The 24,627-nt window shown below is 42.7% G+C and overlaps 1 protein-coding gene across 1 annotated transcript in view; it reads left to right on the top strand.

Moving 5' to 3' along the window:
- Positions 1-12,059: 12,059 nt before the first annotated feature.
- The window catches only part of SLA (Src like adaptor), a 93,326-nt gene continuing 80,758 nt past the window's right edge, over positions 12,060-24,627 (top strand). Inside the window, exon 1 of the mRNA XM_033933391.1 lies at positions 12,060-12,184. The gene's annotated coding sequence lies outside the window, so the exon portion shown is untranslated. The remainder of the gene's footprint in view (positions 12,185-24,627) is intronic.

Below are 24,627 nucleotides of genomic sequence, written 5' to 3' on the forward strand. Positions count from 1 at the left end.
AGCCGAACGGAAGTATTCTCCGACGTCAGCGCTGACGTCGGAGGGCAGGCTTTGCTTAAGCCCTCCCTCCGACGTCAGCGCTGACATCGGGGAACGCTTGCGATCGGCTATATGTTAGCTGCAGGGCAGGCAGGAACAGAAGACCAGCCTCGCGGCTCGAGATGTATTAAACTCCGCGGGTCCCCCGTCCAGCTCTCTCCTGTCCACGTGGGGTGGACCGCCCCTCTCCCTAGACTGGTGGTACTGCCCTGATGGCGGCCCTGACCGTACGGCACACCAGGCAACATCTCGCGGCACACTAGTGTGCCGCGGAACAGCGGTTGAAAAACACTGACTTAGACCATGTTTCAAATGGTCTAAGTCACAACTTCCAAGTTCCGTCGATCGTGGGCTGTATCACTTTTGGTTATACATGCTGTATGACTAAGTCTAAGCCGGCCCACGTCCCGCCCAACTCCCGCCCTTGACACGCCTCCCGAAACGCCCCATTTAGCTTTGGACGTTCAGCGGCACTATGAGGGCCTAAGTCATTTAGAAATACGTCCAAAACCAATTTGATTATCGGAGCTTGGACGTTTTTGAGAAATGTTCGTCCAAGTGCTGACTTAGGCCGGTTTTTGGATGTTTTTTCTCTTTCAATTATGAGCCCCATAGTGTGGATGGGACTAGAGTGGGCTTATGACCTGGACATTTTTCTGCCATAATAAAACATTTTGGAATACGTCCAGGCCACAGTTTGGACATTTGGAACTAGACCTGTTTTAATAAAAAAAAAAAAAATGCTAAATAAATGGAGGAATGTAAACATGTCACCCGACACACTCCCCAAGTGTTCACTGACCCCCTCCCACCCCCCAAAGATGTAAATTAGAGAATGACAAGGGGACAAATTTTTCCTCGTCCCATCCCCGCGAGTTTTGTCTCTGTCCCTGCCCCATTCCTGTAAGCGTTGATTGTGCCCCAGTTGCACTTTTTATGCTCCTAAATTTTTAGGAGTTTAGTGAAATTTTACGTACACGTTTAGAAACTCAGCCCTAGTAAATGTTCAAACAGGCCAGTTTATGAGCAGAAGAGAGTTAGGAGCACAAACCCTTTGCACAGCGGCCCTATGTAGTTATTTTTATTGCAAAAGTGACCACTTCCTTAAGCTGACTTTCTTGATAAGTAGGCTTGCGGTTCAAGTTTTAGACTTGGCATGTCCAGCTCTGTGGCTAGCCTTGTCATAGGGTGGTTTTTATCTCTGCAAATTCTAAAGCATTTCTAGGTCTGCAAAGCATGATCCAAGAAGCAAAACAGTCAACATTTTTACTGAGGAGAGGGTAAAACGAGGATCCTGCGGAACCCACGGATTCCTAGCTTTGAGGCAGCACAAGCAGATTTCCGTGTTGTATAAGCACGACTAAGAACAACCTTACTACACCCTTTCCCACACTGACATAGAGATTTTTGGGGAGATGACGTAGGGGGAAGGGTAAACCTTAACAAATCAGGATCTAAGTTCCCTTCAAAGGAATAGTGTGGCTGATGAAGATGCCATCTCCCATCAGTAGGAAAAATCACTGGTCAAGAGGTGACAATGGCCATTTTCATCTGATCAATGCGTGATAATAATGGTTTGGAACATAAGAACATAAGAATTGCTACTGCTGGTCAGACCAGTGGTCCATCGTGCCCAGCAGTCTGCTCACGCGGCGGCCCTCTGGTCAAAGACTAGCGCCCTGAGACTAGCCCTATTTGCGTACGTTCTGGTTCAGCAGGAACTTGTCTAACTTTGCCTTGAATCCCTGGAAGGTGTTTTCCCTTATGACAGACTCCGGAAGAGCGTTCAAGTTTTCTACCACTCTCTGGGTGAAGAAGAACTTCCTTACGTTTGTACGGAATCTATCCCCTTTCAACTTTAGAGAGTGCCCTCTCGTTCTCCCTACCCTGGAGTCTCCAAAAATATTTAGGAGCTATTTATCATACTCTGGACACATCTAACAATAGTTTTATGGTTATGGTTTGTCTTTATTTACTGCCTTTTCTCAAGTAAGTAGTAAAACGATTAAAAAAAAAAAAAGCATAAGGCAAGGAATGCCATTAAATTAATGGAAAAAGCGAGCGAGAAAAAAAGAAAAGAAAGATAAAGTATAAGATATAGGCTAGGTATAACATTAAATATAGTACAGGGTCTGTCTGCATCTCCTCTGTGTCAGCCATTAAAAAGCTTTTGCAAACAGGAAGGCTTAATGTGCTGAATATCAAGATGGCTCAGTATGAAGGTCTAATGGCAAAGAGCTCCAAAGAAGGAGTGCTACATAAAGAACACACTCTCTTCTTTGAAATCAAAAGGTGAGGATCATGCTGGGGGAATAAATAGTTGCCCATCATGTAAACAGTGAAGAGCTCTCAGAGGAGTATGTAGGACAATCAATGAAAACAGATAGATAGGAAGGAGAGCCAGTGTAGAGAACTTTGTGCGTGATGCTATGTTATATTGAATACGAAGTTGGATAAGCAACCAGTGCCCTCGTTTTAAAAGAGGAGTAATATGACCTCCAAGGGTCAGGTCCTGAGCAAGGATCCTCCCAGGCTATAGTGGTTAGGCTGGAAAAGCTATGGGCACTTCCAGGGAAGAGAGGCGTGGCTCTAGTTCAGAGGTTTGTACCCTGTGTTAAGTTGTCGCTTCTCATCTGTGCTCCAGGGACTGCATGAGAAGTAACGGAAAACTGCCAAGGTAAAAGGTTGCCTTTATTTGTGAAGGCCCAGGGCCTGGGTGTCCAAGCTGGAGCTAGGCCTAGATTGTGAGAACAGCAAAAAAAAGAAATGACCCAAGTTTCCACAGTGAAAATGGCAAACCAAACAAAAGCAAAAAATGTGGAAACCAACAGTGTTCAAAACCTTTTTATTTATTCAGAAAAAGCTAGAAACACTATCCACATTTGTATATCACAGCAAGGTTTTATGCCGCAGCGTCTACACTTATTTGGCTAGCAACGCTATTTTATTACATCTGATTTCATTGAACCCTGAGGAAGGTGTTTCACCAAAACACAGCCCATGTTGGGTCCATGATATACAAATGTGGATAGTGCTTTTAGCTTTTTCTGAAGAAATAAAAAGAAGGATTTGAGCTTTGTTGGTTTTTGAGAGATCCAAGATGACCGCGGCAGTTTGTTGTTGAAAGAGACGCTGCTAAATCTTACCTCTACTAGTAAGAATTTCTTACAGTCATGCCGAAAAGGAGGGGAAAGAGAGTTGGTAGTATCTCCCGACGCCCGGTAGTACCCTCAACTCGGCGCTGCTGATGAAATTATGCGGCACCTGCAACGGGAATCAATTTTTGCCGGGGCTCCGCCCGCTGGAGACATCGGCGGGTAGTGACGCCGTGGTGGATCTCCCAAGGCTCGATGCTACCTTGAGCCCTGACACCAGAGCACCGCCCCCACAACCTCAGAGAACAAGCGCTCCATGTGAGCTCGACATGTCCGAGGAGGCAGTGTTTGAGCCACGGGAGGCCAGCGAGGGCTCGTTTAATGAACTCTGAGGGGGTTTTGGTAACCCCTAAGAGATTGCTTGAGGAAAGAACATTGACAGAGGCGGACCAAGATGGATAATAGGTACATCTGGAAACTGAGAAGGTCTCTCTACCACTTGACACTTTTTCCACAATAACTAAACCCCCCCCCCGAGGTTACTTTGGCCGCCTTGTGGGATCTCATTGTTAACCTGGGAAAATCGATTGCACCACAAGTTAATGAACTAGGGGAGAAGCTAAAAGCACAAGCAAAGGAACTTTCCGCATTAAAACAAGATACATTAACAACTAAAAATGAATTACAAAAAATTTCCACGGAGGTTACCTCAGTAAAGAAAATTCAGGAAGCACTGGTAATAGATAATATTTCTTTAAGGAAGAAATTAGAAATACAGTCAAATCTCGGTTTGCGAGTGTTTTGCAAGACGAGCAAAACAGTCAAGCAAATCAGGAAAGTAGTTGCCTGTTTTCCTTCAAAGAATGGATGCTCTCTAGTTCCCTAAACAGAGGCACACTGTCACTGAATTACCGTTCCCCCATCACGACCAAGCAAAGGAAGAGAGGTTAAATAACAGCCCAGCATTCTTCAGAGAATGAGTTCAACAGCAAAAAAAACCTCCCAAACCCCAAGAATAGGAACTAGACAAGGGAGAGAGACAAAAGCAGAGACGGCTCAACTAGAGTAGAGCCCGGGGATGTTTCACAGTTAACACTCGTTTGGGTGTAAGCCATGTGACAGCCTTTTCCACTGGTTCTCTAGTGGGTGGCTGTGTTACTGAGGGCTCTCCCGTTTAATCTACTTACATCTTAAACATCATTGATAGGTTGGTGAATCTAGTTGAGCCGTCTCTGCTTTTGTCTCTCTCCCTTGTCTAGTTCCTATTCTTGGGGTTTGGGAGGTTTTTTTGCTGTTGGATTTGCCTATTCACCTTCCTATTTTTTGGGGTTTTTCTGATTTCTTCAGAGAATGAGTTTGCATGAATTTTCTAGCAGCTCAGCAAGGCACCATAAAAATGGAGCTAAGAATCTGGAGAAGCTGTCTCCTTTCCTTACTCCTGGAGAGAACACATTATATAATATTTCTAGCAGCACATTCTACGTGGCAGTGCCATAGCCATGAGGGGGCCCTCAGGGGCCTGTGCCCTCTCACTTTGGCTAATGTGGCTAGGGCTCTTCAGCTTAAAGAAGAAATGGCTCAGGGGGTGATATGATAGAGGTCTATAAAATACTGAGTGGAGTGGAAAGGGTAGATGTGAATCGCTTGTTCACTCTTTCTAAAATACCAGGACTAGGGGGCAAGTGATGAAGCTACTAAGTAGTATATTTAAAACCAACCGGAGAAAATATTTCTTCACCAATGTAATTAAACTCTGGAATTTGTTTCCAGAGAATGTGGTGAAATCAGTTAGCTTAGCAGGGTTTAAAAAGGTCTAGATAAGTTCCTAAAAGAGAAGTCCATTATTGAGATGGCTTGGGGAAATCCACTGTTTATTCCTAGGATAAGCAGCATAAAATCTATTTTACTACTTGGGATCTAGCTAGGTGCTTGGGACCTGGGCCGGCCACTATTGGAATCAGGATACTGGGCTTGATGGACCTTCGGTCTGACCCAGTAGGGCAATTCTTATGTTCTTATATTCTTATGTTGTGGTACTGCTGCTATGGCTGGTGGGAATCCCAAAACTCCAGAAGCCAAAGAAGTTCTCCTCCGGCATTCTGTCTGTCAACGGCATTTTCCATGGGCCGCCGCCACCACTGGGCCGAGTCCCTCTCTCACTGCATACTCAGTTTTTGTGGAGGTGATTGCTCTATACATGCTCAATTTTCATGCACACACGGGGGAAGGGGGATTATAACGCAGGGTTAGCAGTCCATAAAAAGTGTGGCTGACAGATAAAATGTCAGTGAAGAACCTCTTTGGCTGACAGGGCTTGGGGATCCCTGCCTGCAGCGACAGGTGTTTGGGGTCATGAGGGGGAAGGGAAGACATGTGGAGAGCGGGGGGGGAGGGGGGACAAAGTTATGTGCCTCTCACTTTGGGCTTAGGCCTCCTCAAAAATGATGGCCTAGCCATGTAGCTGCTATGAGGGCTTCCCTTTGCATCACATGAGCATGCAGGCATGTGAACGTCAAGTCTGGAGGAGTTTCACCAGAGTCGGTTTTGAATCGAGACCAGATTTGTTTTGAAGACATTACACTTACAGGTGTTAGCACCCTAAAGTGCGATTCTATATGGGCATACATGACTGCAGATGGGTGTCCATATGGAAGTGGCTGCCAGCTATGCATGCAACTTATTATGAGTTATGCAACATTCCAACCACATTTAGATGGCTGCAGTTATGCCACATCTATGGCTGGTAACCTAAACGTTATATGTGCTGATACTTGGTTATGCTAGTATTATATAATGGAACCTGGGGGCCCAGATGTCACTAAAGAATAGGCTTTTATCACAATGCCTCAGGGCACGTACAAGGAGGCATCCATTACAGAATTGCTATTTATGAGGGCACACCATCATATTTATCTCTAATAGTTATCCCCATATGTACCATTGCCTCCATCCCATTCCTTATGTTTTAATTTTTTATATGTGGACTTGGGATAACGTACATTATGGGAGGTCCTATGCACTGAAAACTGTTCACATCGTATGATATACCATCCTCCTAGTCCATTTATTTACTCATTTATTCATTTCTTGAGGGTTTATTAAGGAGGGCTATTTGAGAGAAAAAATATGAAAAGATAATATGTATAGGATTGATTAAAGAATGTACAAAATATTGCTTAATGGCACATATTGCCAAGAAATAGGATTTAGAGTGATTGTTAGATATCCTTGAACCCAGTTCCCTATAATCAAAAGCCCAAATAGTAGCAGCATTCCAGAGCTGAGATTGTGATGTTCTAATGCCTCATTCCACCAATGCTTTAGAGCCCAACTCATCAGTGATGTCACAATGGCTTAATTGTCCCATACTTGGCCCACATAAGAATAGCCTTACTGGGTCAGACCAGTGGTCCATCAAGCCCAGTAGCCCATTCTCACGGTGGTCAATCCAGGTCACTAGTACCTGGCCAAAACCCAAGGTGTAGCAATATTCCATGCTACCAATACAGGGTAAGCAGTGGTTTCCGCCATGTCTTTCTCAATAACAGACTATGGACTTTTCCTCCAGGAAATTGTCCAAACCTTTCTTAAAACCAGCTATGCTACCCGCTCTTACCACATCCTTTGGCAATGTGTTCCAGAGCTTAACTATTCTCTGAGTGAAAAAAAAAATTCCTCCTATTGGTTTTAAAAGTATTTCCCTGTAATTTCATCGAGTGTCCCCTAGTCTTTGTAATTTTTGACGGAGTGAAAAATCGATCCAGTGGTACCCATTCTACTCTACTCAGAATTTTGTAGATTTCAATCATATCTCCCCTCAGCCGTCTCTTTTCCAAGCTGAAGAGCCCTAACCATTTTAGTCTTTCCTCATACGAGAGGAGTTCCATCCCCTTTACCATCTTGGTCGCTCTTCTTTGAACCTTTTCTAGCGCCACTATATCTTTCTTGAGATAAGGAGACCAGAATTGAACGTAATACTCCAAATGAGGTCGCACCATGGAGCGATACAGTGGCATTATGACATTCTTAGTCTTATTAACCATCCCTTTTTTAATAATTCCCAGCATCCTGTTTGCCTTTTTGGCCGCTGCCACACATTGGGCTGAAGGTTTCATCGTATTGTCTACAATGATACCCAGCTCCTTTACTTGGGCGCTAACCGCCAAGGTGGACCCCAGTACTCCATCTTCACGGAGGCCAATCCAAATCATAAGTACCTGGCAAAAGTCCAAATAGTAGCAGCATTCCAGACAAGAAGTAGCTTTCCCCATGTCTGTCTCAACAGCAGATTATGGACTTTTCCTCCAGGAACTTGTCCCAACCTCACTATTCCAAAATTAAAATCTGCTTATTAAGATTCTACTCGATCACGAGCAGTGGCGTACCAAGGGGGAGGGTGGGGGGCAGTCCGCCCCGGGTGTACGCCCCAAGGGGGTTCACAGCTGGCCACCTACTGGGGAATAGGCTGCCGCCGGGGAAAGGCTTCCACTGCCGTCATTGGAAACAAGCCGGCCGAGTTCTCCCTTCTTTTCTTCCCTGCAGGGCCAACCAACTCTCGCCGTCCAACATCAATTCTGAAGTCGGAGAGGACGTTCTGGGCCAGCCAATCGCTGCCTGGCTGGCCCGGAACGTCCTCTCCAACGTAAGAATTGAAGTCGGGCAGCAAAGAGTTGGTCGGCCCAGCGGGGAAGAGAAGCAGGGTGAACTCGGAGCCGGCCTGTTCCCAATGGCGGCAGTGGCAGCCTATTCCCCAGCGGCGGTGGCAGCATTTTCCCAATGGCGGTGGCATAGGGGAGGGAGAAAGAAAGAAACAGGGGGGGAGACAGGGAGCCAGAAAGAAAGGGGGGCAGGGTGAAACAAAGAAAAAGAAAAAATGGGGCACAGAAAGAGAGAGAGAATGTCAGACAGAGAGAAAGAAAGAGGGCATGGAGAGAGAAAGAAAGAAGGGGCAGGGTGAAACAAAGAAAGAAATGGGGCACGAAGAGAGAGAGAGAAAGACAGACATACAGAAAGAAAGGGGGCATGGAGAGAGAAAGAAAGAAGGGGGCAGGATGAAAGAAAGAAAAAGTTGGGGGAGGGAATGAGGTCTGGAGGAGAGGAAGCATACAGGAGGCTGAAAGAAGGGAAGAAATATTGGATGCACAGTCAGAGGAATAAATTGCAACCAGAGACTGATTAAATTACCAAACAAAGGTAGGAAAAATGATTTTATTTTCAATTTAGTGATCAAAATGTGTCTATTTTGAGAATTTATATATGCTGTCTATATTTTGCACAATGGCCCCCTTTTACTAAACCACAATAGCGGTATTTAGCATAGGGAGCCTATGAGCATTGAGAGCAGCGTGGGGCATTCAGCGCAGCGGTTTAGTAAAAAGGAAAGGGGTATATTTGTCTATTTTTGTATAGTTGTTACTGAGGTGACATTGCATAAAGTCATTTGCCTTGACCTCTTTGAAAACCCACGGAATATAAATGATAATTAACATTTTCTCTGCATACAGTGTGCTTTGTGTTTTTAAAATTTTATTGTTGGTAGATCATTTTGACTTGGCCACGAAGGTAAGGGGGAGGGAGGGAGGGGAGCTGCTGAAAGACATCTAGTAATCCTTGTAGGCTTAACTGTGCAGGGAATTATTTTTGTAAAATCATGTTTTGTTATGTGACTGGCATTATTTAGACTTTAATTTCTATGAATGAATAGAATGAAAATGATATAAAATTACTTGCTTGTTTTTATGTGTGTGCGCTGAAGGAAAGTGGAGAGAGAGAGGGCTGAGGACGCTGAAGGGAAATGGGGAAGAGAGAGTGGGGAGAAGACGCTGATTTATAAATTGACAATTGTACAGAATATTGTTTCTTTTTATACTTTAATATAATAAGTTTAATATAAAACAATTCAAGGCTTGTGTGGATGGAATCAAGTGGTTTGCGGGGATGGGGACCGAGCTTATGGGGATTAGTCCAATAAAATGGTATTTTCTTATTTCTCATTGTTTGTTTTATTTTTATTTGTAAAGTGGTGATTGTTATGTATCAGTTTTTTCAAATTTACATCTACTGTTTTTATATTTTGCACAGTATTAGAGGACATGTATTACTGTTTTTGTGGTGTTGTAGTGTTACATTGTATGCAGAATCTGGTTTCTTGGCGGTTCAGTTTAACTTTTGTCTACATATTTCTATTTTTAGTTTGTGATTATTCCATATTGGGCGAGGGTGTATCTGTATGTGTGTATGAAAGAGACATGGCTTTCTGATAGCATCGACTGTACAGGATCAATTGACTGTACAGGATCTGGCTTGTTTAGTTTTACAATGTATGTGTTGGTGTTCTAGGGCTCACTGCAGTGACAAAAAAGTGCTTCTCCACACTTTGGAAATTAAAAACTATCAAAAAATATTTCGACCCACTATCCTTCAGACTACTGGTCCAATCATTGATTCTATCCACCCTAGACTACTGCAACATCATTTATGTGGGTGTTCCTAAAAAAAATCCGTGAGAAAACTAAGAATAGTGCAAAACACGGCCGTCCGCTTAATATTCGGACTAAAAAAAAGTGATCACATTAGTCCCTACTACAAACTGCTACACTGGTTGCCAATCGAGGCACGAATTTTATTCAAGTTCTCTTGCTTTTGCTATAAACTAGTGTGGGAAATGGCCCCCAATTATCTATTGCCTCACTTCAAACTTTGCACCCCCAAAAGGACAACCAGAAATCGCAACCTCTTTGCTTACCCGAAGATCACAGGATGCAAATATAGAAACTTTCTGGACAGAACTTTCAAATTTCAAGCTGGGAAACGGCAAACCTGGCTAGGCAACTTCATGGACAGAGCCAGGTTAACCTACGGCGCCCTTCGGAAAGAAATCAAGACCGCTCTGTTCAATAGATTTAATTACTAGTCAGAAAACGCCCCCTTTTGCTGATACTACGTATCTTCACTGACGGTATTCTGTTTTCACTGTCTTTTCAGTGTCTTCACCATTTGTATTCTGTAATTCGCTGGCCTTCCAGCCCCTTTTGATGTAACATGTTAAGATTATACTGTAACCCACCAATATCTTTTTCTTGCTAAATTGTACACTATGATCACTGACTGTTCAGTGACATCTGCTCTATTTGTACGCTGTAATTCGCTGAATGTACAGCTCTCTTCACTGTGAACCGCCTAGAAGTCGCAAGATTATGGCGGTATAGAAAAAATAAAGTTATTATTATTATTAAGATGCTGTCTTTTCCTAGGTACACTCTTGTTGTGCGATATGTGGATTGTTACTAAAAATCATATATTTCATATAGATGGGGGGGGGGTCAAAAAATGATGGGCCCCGGGTGTCACATATGCTAGGTACCGCTGGAAAACCCAGATATCTTGAAAACTCAATGTATGATAGGATGAACACTTTCAAAAAGAGTATGGTAAAGTCCAGTAAAGTAAATCAGACAGACACAGCATAGACCAAATTACTACAAAAAGAATGAAAAAGCCTCAGAAAAGGCCCTCCCACCTCACCAAAACGGCTTAAAGAGGTGGTCGAGCGGTCACCTCACTGGCAAAAAACCTTCAATTTAAATTAAATTAAATAAATTGAATGTTTTTTGCCAGTGAGGTGACCGCTCGACCACCTCTTTAAGCCGCTTTGGTGAGATGGGAGGGCCTTTTCTGAGGCTTTTTCCTTCTTTTTGTAGTAATTTGGTCTATGCTGTGTCTGTCTGATTTACTTTACTGGACTTTACCATACTCTTTTTGAAAGTGTTCATCCTAACATAAGCTAGGTACGCCACTGATCACGAGCCTTCTTTTATACAGGTCCTTCCCTGCATCAGTACATTAGGAACTATATTTAAAAAAATTAGACATGGTGTTAAAAGACCCCCTTTTGTAGCATGCCATATGGCAACACTATCTGATATGATACAGCTCTCTCCTGGATGACACTCAGAAATTTTTTTAAATGTATGCATATATCTAGTAGGACTGGCTTTCCGATCATGAATTGGTGTCCTTTACTTATTATGAGGGTTTTTTTTTTTATTACTACGACTGTATACTGCTTAGATTAAGCAGTATAGAACTTTTTTTTTTTTAGTTCAATAGTTTTTATTGAATATTATAAGAAATTTACAGAAAGCAGTTCAAACACACAAAATCTGAATAAGACACAATGGTATAGAAAAAGTCCATATCTATAATCATTTACTTACAACCAGATTAATAAAAAGAATCTAGGGTATGTGTAACTGCTAATAGAAGATATATGAAAGGCAGAAAAGCAGGGAGAGTGAAATAAGAGAGAGGGAAAGAAAGAGGGAGAAAAAGAAAAAGAGAGAGATAGATAGATAGTGAGGCAGAAGTGTCTACTGGTTAGAATGAACATATGAGTCTAAGAATGACCAAGGTGATTTATTTCGCACCATGTTTCTGGAGAGTCGAGAAATCATGTTTTTCTCATATGCATAAGATTCAAATTTGTGATACATGCTCAGAGAGTTCCACCAAAAGGTGTAGTCAAGTAGCGAGGATGATTTCCAATTTTTCAGAATATGCATAAGAGTATAGAACATTTTTAATAAACTATAATTCTTACAAAGTATTTTAAGCACGCAGTGCTTTTAAACTATTGAAGATGAGCTTGGGTTCAGTCGATTGTCACAAAAATACCAGTGACTCAGAAGGCTTAGTTGAGCTTAGTTTAAAAAGGGACAACTTTTTCTGCCCCTCCCCCCCCCCCCCCCCCCGAGTCAAAAGAAAGGACAGAGTTGATGCACAGAGTTGGTTACTTGAAAACAGGAACCCGGTTTTTCGCAAACCTATCAAAGTCTTCCCTGATAGAGCAGAGGAAGTTATGTGGCTTGTTTGGCAACTGCCGTTCCAGATGACTGCTCGAATTTCACAACAGTGAACACCTCACACACTCATTTCTGTCACTTTGCTGGTTGTCCTTTGACAGGATAGAAACGTCGTACAAAAACAATGTTAATTCCTTGTTTCACCGTTGCAGTGGATAAAAACCAGGCAAGGATGGACAACAATTAAAGGTACACTTGCTTTTTTGGAAAAAAACAGAAGAGCACTTTCTCTAATGGAAGGGTGAAGCTATAGTCAAGGTTTCCTTACGAAAGGGGTGAGGGGATCAAAGCTGAAAAGACATCTCTTCTGCAAAATGAAATATAGGGTCTGAGTTTGGCTGAGGGAGAAGGAGTGATGCTGACTCATGAGTGCTGGTCACGGAGGCATTCAATGGTCTGGTTTGTTTTATTTGGTTCATGTCTGTTATTGAGGCGTCTTGTATGACTTATGGAATTTTATATTTTGATGTATTTGTGGGTTTGGTCAGTTTTGGCCTTAAATGAATTTCGTCATTGATGTGACATGTATATTATATGTAACTTGATTTGATATGTAAGTATGCAATTTGTTATAGTGTGTCTCTAAAGCAGTGGTCTCAAACTTGTGGCCCGGGGGCCACATGCGGCCCGCCAGGTACTATTTTGAGGCCCTTGGTATGTTTATCATAATCACAAAAGTAAAATAAAACAGTTTTTTGATCATATGTCTCTTTAGCTATAAATGACAATATTATTATTAAGACTTAGCCAAAAGGAAAGATTTATAAACTATAAAGAGTTTTACCTGATGCAAAATTGTCATTTCTTTAATAAGACATTAACTATTTTTTTCTGAGGCCCTCCAAGTACCCACAAATTCAAAATGTGGCCCTGCAAAGGGTTTGAGTTTGAGGCCACTGCTCTAAAGTGTTTTGTACAATAAATGTAAATCTTTTATTTTGTATATTAATATGTAACTCGCCCTGGATAAGGGCGGGTGAGAAAAACATAAAACCAAAAAAGAATTTGGTTTTTGATGTCTAGCAACGTGTGGGAGTATATGCAGCAGGTTTTTGGACTAAACAGGACTGTGTGTGGTAATAGACTGAAATAATTGTGATATATAATGAAATCAGAAGCTGTTGCTGTAGATAACAATCCATGGAACAATATAAGCACTGCAAATGCTGGCCATCAGAGGCGAACTAGGCCTTTCCCCCCAATAAATTATGTTAAAAATGTTTGATTTATGATTGTACATATTCACTGCATTTTTCTTAGATGCGACTGTATTCTGATATATTCTACACTATTTTCCTACCTCTTGTTCAATGAGAACTAGATTAATAAAGATGATAAAGGGGATGGAACTCCTCTCGTATGAGAAAAAACTAAAGAGGTTAGGGCTTCTTTACACATCCAGGGAGGGTGGGTGGGGGGAGGGAAATGACCGTTCAGGAGTTAAAATATTTAATTATAATACTGAAATCACATCATTAATAATTAAGATGAGGATGAGAGTAAATGATTGTTTAATGTAATAATTGTATAGTTATTAGTGCGTTCCATGCAGTATTTATGATTTACCAATTGTATTGCATTATCAAAGTTTGAAAATCAATAAAGATTTACACAAGAAAAAAGAGGTTAGGGCTCTTCAGCTTGGAAAAGAGACGGCTGAGGGGAGATAGGATTGAAGTCTACAAAATCCTGAGCGGAGTAGAACGGGTGCAAGTGGATCGATTTTTCACTCCGTCATAAATTACAAAGACTAGGGGACACTCGACGAAGTTACAGGGAAATACTCTTAAAACCAATCGGAGGAAATATTTTTTCACACGGAGAATAGTTAAGCTCTGGAACGCGTTGCCAGAGGATGTGGTAAGAGCAGTTAATGTAGCTGGTTTTAAAAAAAGGTTTGGACAAGTTCCTGGAGGAAAAGTCTTTAGTCTGCTGTTGAAACAGACATTCCTGGATCGGTGGCACGGAATGCTGCTACTATTTGGGTTTTTGCCAGGTACTTGTGACTTGGATTGGCCTCCGTGAAGACGGGATACTGGGCTAGATGGACCATTGGATTGACCCAGTAAGGCTATTCTTATGTTCTTATTTTGTCAAGCTGCGCATGATTTAAGTGGTTTATTAGTTTATTTTTAGATTTGGTACATCGGTTACTGTATACTGTATTTTTGGAATTATGAAGGCTGCTGCTGAACACCATATGTGATTAAAAGCCATGTAAAACCCACATAATACCCACAGGGATCCATTTACTCTTTGAATACTATGTAAGTTTCTTTATCAGATCATGGTTGTTGGGTCTAGCATGAATTACCTCTGTTGCATTCATAAACTTGTAATATACAACTTGAAAAAGATCAGTTATTGAGGTAATTATATCTATTGAAAAAAAACCAAACACTAGTCTCTGGCCTGGATAGCATTGTAAGGACAACATTAGCCCTTAAGTAGAGGAAATGGGCTTATGATTTTTGTTTTTCTGTTGTGGGGGGAGGGAGGTTAAGTGGATGCTTCAAGACGCATAACAAAATGTTTCCGTTTCTTTCATCTGTTTTCTATAATCAATGCATATTAGATAAACTGTAATTTAAAAAGGACTTTTCTCCTTATGGTAGACAGTCGTCAATAGAATATTGCTCTCTAGATCCATGCAGAATGATAACTGCACCTCTCCTAACAGTTAAATATATCCACCTAGGTACACTAAAGGGGGGGGAGGGTTCAACGAAGGGTGTTAAGTGCATTAGTACGCACTATCCTCCAAGAAGAGATTAGCTCATGCGTCGCTCATGCGTTTAATGCCCTTTGAGAATTCCTCCTAAAGGAGTATATTTACCAGTCCATCCTGGAGGTATGGATGATTTGCAAGAGGAAAAAAAAAAAAAAATATATATATATATATATATATTTATAAATATATATATATATATATTATATATATATATATATATTTAAGTTTATTAGGTTTTTATATACTGCCTATTAAGGGTATCTAAGCGGTTTTACAATCAGGTATTCAAGCATTTTCCCTAACTGTCCCGGTGGGCTCACAATCTATCTAATGTACCTGGGGCATTGGGGTGGGATTAAGTGACTTGCCCAGGGTCACAAGGAACAGCGCAGGGTTTGAACCCACAACCCCAGGGTGCTGAGGCTGTAGCTCCAACCACTGCGCCACACACTCCTTTCTCAAATCATCCATACCTCCAGGATGGACTGGTAAATATACTCCTTTAGGGGGAATTCTCAAAGGGCATTAAACGCATTAGCGACGCATGAGCTAACCTCTTCTTGGATGTTTCTCAAGTATACAATGTATATTTTTCTTCAGATAAAGCAGGGTCTACATGCATTTTGTACCAGTCTCATTTGGAGTTAATTTTTGAAAATTTGAGTACCTTCCCTCTGAAAATTTGTTAGAGGATATTGTAGCAAAGATGTACCTGCTAATTTTGTGTCCCATATAGGGCAAGACAGCATAGGATAGGCTGGAGTGGACTTCGATGGCAACTTTAGTAGTTGAAATTTATGGTCTGTGTCCAGTATATGACAAAAGACAGATTGGAATAGGCTGGAGTAGACATCGGTGGCCACTGCAGTGCCGGGTGGACTTCTACGGTTTCGGTCCCAGAAATGACACACCCCACCCCTACCAGAACAAATATTTTACACCACATTTATGCCCCCTTTTATGAAGCTGCGTTAAGGTTTTTTTTTTTATCACAGGCCGCTGCAGTAAAATCTCCGATGCTGCCGACTCCATGGGGGAAAAAAAAGCTACCTGCCAAGTTTTAACAAATGTGGCTAGTTTTAAAAATACTATAAGCAACAAAACAATACAAAATTCATAAAACATCAAACTAAAGTAAATTACTTAGCCTACAATCAGCAAACAGTGGATGTAATAGAAAAAAAAAATTTCAGCATTAGAATGTGTTTGGCGGATGGATATCTTATTGTACTGACATCGATTTCCATGGGAACAACAGATAATAGGGTCACAAGCAGCCATGTTCCAGCCCTCTTTCACTCCTCTTTGTATTCCCATTGAAGTTATTGGGCCTGGTAAGGTTCACTAGCGGGTGAAAAATCGTACAGACCTCGGCTTGTGTGAAAAGCAAGCTCTCTCAACATAAACTATAATGTCTGATGTTTTCTCAAGTCTCATAAAAAATGTGTGAAATCATAACACTTTTCAGTAATAATGCTCTGGGGTAAAAGAAATACAATTGCAAGGCAAAACTGTTAGCTATCCTGGAAACCCTCATCTAATATAATAAAACGGTAAGCCGCGCATGCGCACTTCCTATGCGTGCGCCGGTTTTCCGGGAGCTGTAGCGACCCATAGGAAGTACGCATGCGCGGCTTACAGTTCTGTTTTTCGGTCTGGCCTGCTCCCTGCCGTATTACATTTTTCAGTTGAACGACGCAGCGATGGCTCCTCTCACGATCCCCGCCTGCGTCGGACTTCCGACGCAGGTGGGGATCATGAGAGAAGCCACCGCTGCGTCTTTCAACTAAAAAAAAAATACGGCAAGGCGAGCAGGCCAGACCAGACCGAAGCTCAAGACCAAGGGAAGGGAAGGGAAGGGAAGGGGGGTCTACAAAGAAGAGGACTCCAGCCGCAAGGAGCCGAACGGAGCAGCCAGATCGCAGCAGGCCAGAACGCGGGGGAGGGGCCGAACGGAGCAGGCAAGATCGCGGTAAGAGAAGGGAAGGGGTGGGGGAAATGCTGCAACTGCTGCACAGGGTCCTGGATGGGAAGACAAATACCGCTGCTACTGCACAGGGAAGTCGGGGGGCGGGGGAGGGAAATGCTGTTGCAGGGAAGTGGGGTGGAAATACTACTGCACAGGGAAATGGAGGGAAAGAATGACAGACAGACAGCAGGAGGGAGGGAGACAAACCGAAAGGAAGAAAGACACAGGGGCAGGGAGAGGGACAGAAAGACAGACAGAAAAAGGGAGCCAAGGAGAGAGAGAGAGACAGTGGGAGAGAGAGAGAGAGAGACAGAAAGAAAGACAGACAGACATATATTCTAGCACCCGTTAATGTAACGGGCTTAAAGACTAGTTTTGTATAATTTCCATTAGGTATAGTGCTTGTTACAGGATGCTGTTTCATGCAGATATAGTTTTCAGAACAGAAACAAGCCATTCAGGTAAAAGGAGGTGAGGAGGAAGATATGCTTTACTTTTTCTCTGAAAGCAGTCACTGAATCACACCGTAAATGATATTTTCTGAAACTAGACAGATATGTACCCAATAATTTAGGCCCCAACTTTCTTACAAAAACCATCCTAAGCTGTTATTATGGGGTAGTATATTGCATATTCATTTGCTTTTTCTCAGGGGAATTATGGGTAACCACATATCCCCAGTTTTCTGAATCTTATATGATTTATCTATCTTCAGAGTCTTTTCTTCCTCCTCCTATTTATCACTTACATAGCGTTGAAAGGCTGTACATTTTGACATTTAACAGACAGTCCTTGATCTGAAGAGCTTGCAATCTAACTTTGACAGACAGATATGACACGTAGAGTTGGGGATGAGAGAAGTTAGGAGTTAGGAGTTGAAAGCACTCTCGAAGAGGTGGGCTTTTAACTGGGCCTTGAACACTGCCAGATACAGAGCCCACCATAGGGATTCGGGCAGCTTGTTCCAAGTATATGGCACAGCAAGGTAGAAGGGACGGAGTCTGGAGTTGGCAGAGAAAGAGGACACAGATAGAAGAGACTTACCAGCTGAGTGGAGCTCAAGGGGAGGAACATAGGGGGAGATAAGTGGAGAGAGATCATGAGGGGCAGCTGAGTAAGTGCATTTGTAGGTCAGTGACAGGAGTTTAAACGGTATTCAAAAACGGATGTGAAGCCAATGAAGTGACTTTAGGCCAGGGGTAGGGAACTCCGGTCCTCGAGAGCCGTATTCCAGTCGGGTTTTCAGGATTTCCCCAATGAATATGCATTGAAAGCAGTGCATGCAAATAGATCTCATGCATATTCATTGGGGATCTCCTGAAAACCAGACTGGAATACGGCTCTCGAGGACCGGAGTTCCCTACCCCTGCTTTAGGCTCTCACAGAATATGAGTTGTGCAGCCGAATTCTGGACGCACTGGAGGGGAGCGAGATAGCTAAGTGGAAGGCCTGAGAGTAGCAAGTTGCAGTAGTCTACGCGCAAGGTGATGAGGGCGTGGATAAGGGTTTTGGTAGTGTGATCAGAGAGGAAGGGTCGGATTTTGGTAATATTATAAAGGAAGAAGCAGCAGATCCTACTGAATAAATTGTTATAGCTATTAGCAAATCTTAGCCCTCCCTTTACATGGAGATACAACATCATAAGAAGAGGTATAGAATGCACACTCTCGCACCTTGGCTGTGCAACAAAAGTGAAACCTTATCATCAAAATTGGGAGTCATGTCCATTCACCAGAAAACAAGGTCAAGTTGATCAATCGGACTGGGTTGCTAACCTAGTTTTTGGTGAACAAACACCAGAGATATTGTTGCATAAAAGACTGAGTGAGGCAAGTACAAGAACTCCTATCATCGGCCTGATTAACGAAAAAAGGGATGGGATGACTTCCAGCAAAGGAAATAGAAGTCACGGTCCCGCTGGGGACGAGCAATCACAACATGATCAACTTCAAACTTGATGTCGGGAAAGGGAAAGGTACCAAAACCTCAACCACAACTTTTAAACTTTAAAAAGGGAAGATACGACAGCATGAGAGCCATGGTAAAAAAACGGATCAAGAAAAAGATGGGCAAAGTCATAACGGTGGAACAGGCATGGTCCCTACTGAAAAATACTATCACGGAAGCACAAAGCCTCTACATTCCGTGGATGTCCAAAGTAAAGAAAACCAAAGGCAAAAGAGAGTCGGCATGGCTTACCAAAGAGGTGAAGGAAGCCATAAATGAAAAGAAGGACTCCTTTAAGATGTGGAAATGCAAGAAAACATCCGAAGCTTGGAACAAACATAGAGATGTTCAGAAAAAATGTCACAAGGCGGTGAGGGTTGCCAAAAAGGTCGAGAGGCCAAAAATTTCAAGCCCTTTTTTAGATATATAAAAGGGAAAAAACCCGCACGGGAGGCGGTGGGACCACTGGACAACCTGGGAGGAAAAGGGTGCATCAAGGATGACAAACAAATTGCAGACAGACTGAATTCCTTCTTTGCGTCTGTTTTTACAAAGGAAGACACCGCAACAATACTTGACACAGTGAAAGTGTTCAAGGGAGTCGTACAGGACAGCCTCACCATAGTAGAAGTGGACTTGGACCAGATTTACCACCAGATCGACAAACTTAAAAGTGATAAATCTCCTGGAATGGACAAAATTCATCTGAGAGACCTAAAAGAACTGAAATTTGAAATCGAAGAACTATTGCAAAAACTTGCCAAACTGTCAATCAAAACAGGACAGATACCAGATGACTGGAAGATAGCGAACGTCACGCCGATATTTAAAAAAGGATCGAGAGGAATGCCAAGCAACTACAGACCTGAGAGTCTCACGTCTGTCCCTGGAAAGATGGTTGAGGCGCTGATCAAAGATTGCATAGTCCAGCATCTAGACACACAGGACCTGATGAGAGCCAGTCAATATGGGTTCAGGAAAGGGAAATCATGTTTGACAAATCTACTTCAATTTTTTGAGACAGTGAACAGACAAATTGATGGTGGATATTGTATACTTGGACTTTCAGAAAGCATTCGACAAGGTTCCACATGTAAGACTTCTCAGGAAATTACAAGGCCATGGAATAGAGGGAGATATACTAAGATGGATAGGCAAATGGCTAGAGAACAGAAAACAGAGAGTGGGCATAAATGGGAAGTTCTCAGAATGGGAAAAGTGACTAGTGGTGTACCCCAGGGCTCGGTACTTGGACCCATCTTATTTAATATTTTCATAAATGACCTAGAAGAAGGAACATCCAGTGAAATCATCAAGTTTGCAGACGACACAAAGCTATGCCGGGCAAGCAGATCGCAGAAGGACAGCGAGGAACTCCAGAGCGACTTGAATCAATTGGAGAAGTGGGCAGATAAATGGCAGATGAATTTTAATGTGGAAAAATGCAAAGTGATGCATTTAGGCAGAAAAAATAAAGATCACAAGTATAGTATGTCAGGTGTAACTCTGGGAAAGACCAAACAGGAAAATGACCTGGGTGTACTGATAGATAGGACCCTGAAACCGTCAGCGCAATGTGTGGCGGCGGCGAAGAAAGGAAATAGAATGCTAGGCATGATAAAGAAGGGAATTACGAGTAGATCAGAGAAAGTTATAATACCGCTCTACAGAGCTATGGTCAGACTGCATCTGGAATGCGTCCAGCATTGGTCTCCATACCTAAAGGAGGATATAAAGCTGCTAGAGAGGGTGCAGAGGTGAGCAACGAAGCTAGTGAAAGGTATGGAGAACATGGACTACGAGGAACAACTTAGGAGACTGGGGTTGTTCTCCCTTGAGAAGAGGAGACTGCGAGGGGATCTGATCGAGACTTTCAAAATACTGAAGGGATTCGACAAAATGGAGCAGGGAAAGCAGTTATTTACAATGTCCAATGTGGTACGGACAAGAGGACATAGACTGAAGCTGAGGGGGGACAGGTCCAGGATGAATATCAGGAAGTTCTGTTTCACCCAGCGAGTGGTGGACACCTGGAATGCTCTCCCAGAAGAAGTAATTGCAGAATCCACCATTCTAGGATTTAAGGGTAAACTAGATGCACATCTCCTTAAGAGCTGCAACCTAAGGGGTGGGATACACTATAGCCCTCCCCACAATATCTTCTATATTACAACTGTTTATTAACAAAAGTCTTCAGGCCCTCAGAGGTGCCACCAGATGCTCAATTATGTCTCATAGCAACTGACTTTATGCCCCCTATCGTCATCGGGTCTCTTTAGTTTTTTAAAGTTTTTTTTGTGCAATGCTATATTTTCGTGTTAATTCAATAAATAGTTGATAAAAGTTAGAACTTATCTTGGGTGGTTCAGCCAAGAGGGATAGAGTACTGCCAACATGTTTCACCCTATTCGGGTTTCCTCAGGGCACAATCCCTCAGAACTGTGTGTGCTCTATACGACGTGGCATAGAGTGATACAGGTAAGGGTAAATTAGATGCACATCTCCCTTGAGAAACATATAGTGATATGGGGACTAAAACTATGCCAGGGTAGTCCTGGCGGGGCCTCCGCGTGTGCGGATCACCGGACTTGATTGACCCAGGGGCAATTCTTATGTTCTTATGTAAGAAAGGCTAAAGCGGCCATGGCTCTTCAGCTTGCAGAAGAGATGGCTTAGGGGTAATATGATAGAGGTCTATAAAATATTGAGTGGAGTGGAAAGGGTAGATGTGAAACTCTTGTTCACTCTTTCCCAAAATACTAGGACTAGAGGGGCATGCGATGAAGCTACTAAGTAGTAGATTTAAAACAGACCAGAGAAAATATTTAATTATGTAATTTGTTGCCAGAGCATGTGGTGAAATCAGTTAGCTTAGCGGAGTTTTAAAAAGGTTTGAATAAATTCTAAACGAGAAGTCCATAGGCCATTATCGAGATGTCTTGGGGAAATCCACTGCTTATTCCTAGGATAAACAGCATAAAATCTTTTTTACTACTTGGGATCTAGTTAGGTACTTGGGACCTGGGTTGGTTACTCTTGGAAACAGGATACTGGGCTGGATGGACCCTTATGTTCTTATGAATTAAAAAGTACCGCTAATTAAACCAGAGTGTAGATGGAATTCTTAAATGAAGGAAAGAAAGAAATATCTGTGTAGATTAGACCTCTAAATATCCATTAATGCTTTGTTAATAAAAAATCAAAGCGCTATACTAAAAACTGGCAGATGTTAAGAACATAAGAAGTTGCCTCCGCTGAGGCAGACCAGAGGTCCATCTTGCCCAGCGGTCCGCTCCCGCGGCGGCCCCTCAGGCCTAATTGCCTGAACAGTGCCCCTGACTAATTTTGTAACTGCCTCTAATCTTCTAATCCTATCCCTATTACCTACCTCTACTCCTATCTGTACCCCTCAATCCCTTTGTCTACTCCTATCTGTACCCCTCAATCCCTTTGTCTACTCCTATCTGTACCCCTCAATCCCGTTGTCTACTCCTATCTGTACCCCTCAATCCCTTTGTCCTCCAGGTACCTGTCCAGACCCTCCTTGAAGCCCTGTAGCGTGCTTCTGCCTATCACATCCTCCGGTAGCGCGTTCCATGTATCCACCACCCTCTGGGTGAAAAAGAACTTCCTGGCGTTTGTTCTAAACCTTCCCCCTTTCAATTTCTCCGAGTGCCCCCTTGTACTTGTGGTTCCCCATAATTTGAAAAATCTGTCCCTGTCTACTCTTTCTATGCCCTTCAGGATCTTGAAGGTTTCTATCATGTCTCCTCTAAGTCTCCGCTTTTCCAGGGAGAAAAGCCCCAGCTTTTTCAGTCTATCAGTATATGTAACTTTGGTAGTTGTTTTTTTATTGTTAAGGTTATGTTGAATGCTAAGCCCCAGGAATACTACAGAGATGACACATGTCACCGAGGTTCCATAATTCTGAGTTTAATATCAAGGTTGCATTCATGCAGGTGTGAGTTATTTATACACTGCTGTAGAGTTATCAGAAAACGGAAAAGGTTAAGACGCACAGCTGCATTTGTAACACGCTTATTTGACCAAAAATACCAAATACCATTACGCCCAAGAAATAACTTCTAAGAAAGGCAGTCATCTAGATTCTAGAATGTCTTTATCATGAAGTGTCAGACCATCCACTTAATACTGCTAGAGGACATCTTACCTCATTCACCTACAGATCATGAGCACAAATGGAAAAAAAAACACAAGTGTAACAGTTCCTCAAGCACTAAAGATAGGGCTTGAACACTTACCTCCCACCTGTCCCTTTTACAAAGGCATAGTAGCGGCTGTCGTATGGCAAACGCTCCAACACCCATTGAATCCATATGGGCATCAAAGCGATTACCATGACCCGCTGTGATAATAGCCTTCGTATAAGAAGGCCTTAGATATTTAGACATTTCAAATTTCCGTTAATTAGCGATTCTTGAAGGGTACAAACCCCCCTCCCATGAGTACAGCACAAGTACTATTCCTGGGTACCTCTTCTTGTGGAGACCAACATGAGTACTGGTATCCCTTAGGAGTTGTTAGCAATGGAAAGGTATAGAAACTGAGTGCATGACAGAAGAGCGGGACTTGGGTGTGATTGTATATGATGGTCTTAAGGTGGCCAAACAGATTGAAAAGGTGACGGCAAAAGCTAGAAGGATGCTAGGTTGCATAGGGAGAGGTATAGCCAGTAGGAAAAAGGAGTTATTGATGCCCCTGTATAAGACTTTGGGGAGACCTCATTTAGAATGTTGTGTACAATTCTGGAGGCCTCACCTTCAAAAAGATATAAAAAGAATGGAGTCGGTCCAGAGGGAGGCAACTAAAATGGTGCGTGGTCTTTGTCATAAGGCATATGGGGACAGACTTAGGGCTCCTTTTACTAAGCTCCAATAGCATTTTTAGCACGCGCAGGATTTTAGAGCACGCTAAACCCGTGCTACGTGACTAGAACTAACGCCAGCTCAATGCTGGCGTTAAGGTCTAGCACGCGCGGCAATTCAGCGCGTGCTAAAACCGCTATCGCAGCTTAGTAAAAGGAGCCCTTAAAGATCTTAATACGTATACTTTGGAGGAAAGGCGGGAGAGGGGAGATATAATAGAGACGTTTAAATACCTACGTGAGATAAATGCGCACGAGTCGAGTCTCATTAGAAAGGAAGCTCTGGAATGAGAAGGCGTAGGATGAAGTTAAGAAGTGATGGGCTCTGGAGTAATTTGAGGAAATACTTTTTTATAGAAAGGGTGGAAGATGCATGGAACGGTCTGGAGACAGAGACAGAGACTGTGTCTGAATAGTCACGTGTGATCTCTCGGAGAGAGAAAGCGATAATGTTTACTGCGATTGGGCAGACTAGATGGGCCATTTGGTCTTTAGCTGCCATCATATTTCTATGTTTCTATAACCATAAAGTTCTATTACATCACAATGCGGGTGTAAAGAGTCTTAGCCAATAGGGAGAGGAGGAGATAGTGGATGCTGTGGATGGGCCATTTGGCCTTTATCTGCCACCATGTTTCTATGTTCTAATAGAAGACAAGCCAGGGGAGGGCTGAAAGAGTACTAAAGAAAGTAAACACATCCAATAAACACCTATTTAACCTCCACCCTCTTTTAAAATCTGGACATTTGGTAATCCTAGTAAAAGGAGTAGGTGTTTTGCAGACAGGGTTTTTGATCAGCGTTATTGGTTAAAACCTAAAACCTAACTAAAGTACTCCCCCAAAATTCGCAGGGGTTCCGTTCCAGGAACCCCCGTGAATCTTGAAAAACCGCAAATACGGTTTTTCAGGGGGGAGACTGGAGAGGGCAGCGGGAGAGGCAGGAGAGAGCAGCCGGAGCACCAAAAATCACTCGCTGTATGCTCCGACCGCCTCTTCCTGCACTAAAGTCGGGCCTTACCAATCAGGAACTGCTTTGACATGCAGCTCCTGATTGGTCAGGCCCGACTTTAGTGCAGGAAGAGGCGGTCGGAGCATACA

Source organism: Geotrypetes seraphini, chromosome 2, assembly GCF_902459505.1.
Source record: "Geotrypetes seraphini chromosome 2, aGeoSer1.1, whole genome shotgun sequence".
Lineage (NCBI taxonomy): Eukaryota > Metazoa > Chordata > Amphibia > Gymnophiona > Dermophiidae > Geotrypetes > Geotrypetes seraphini.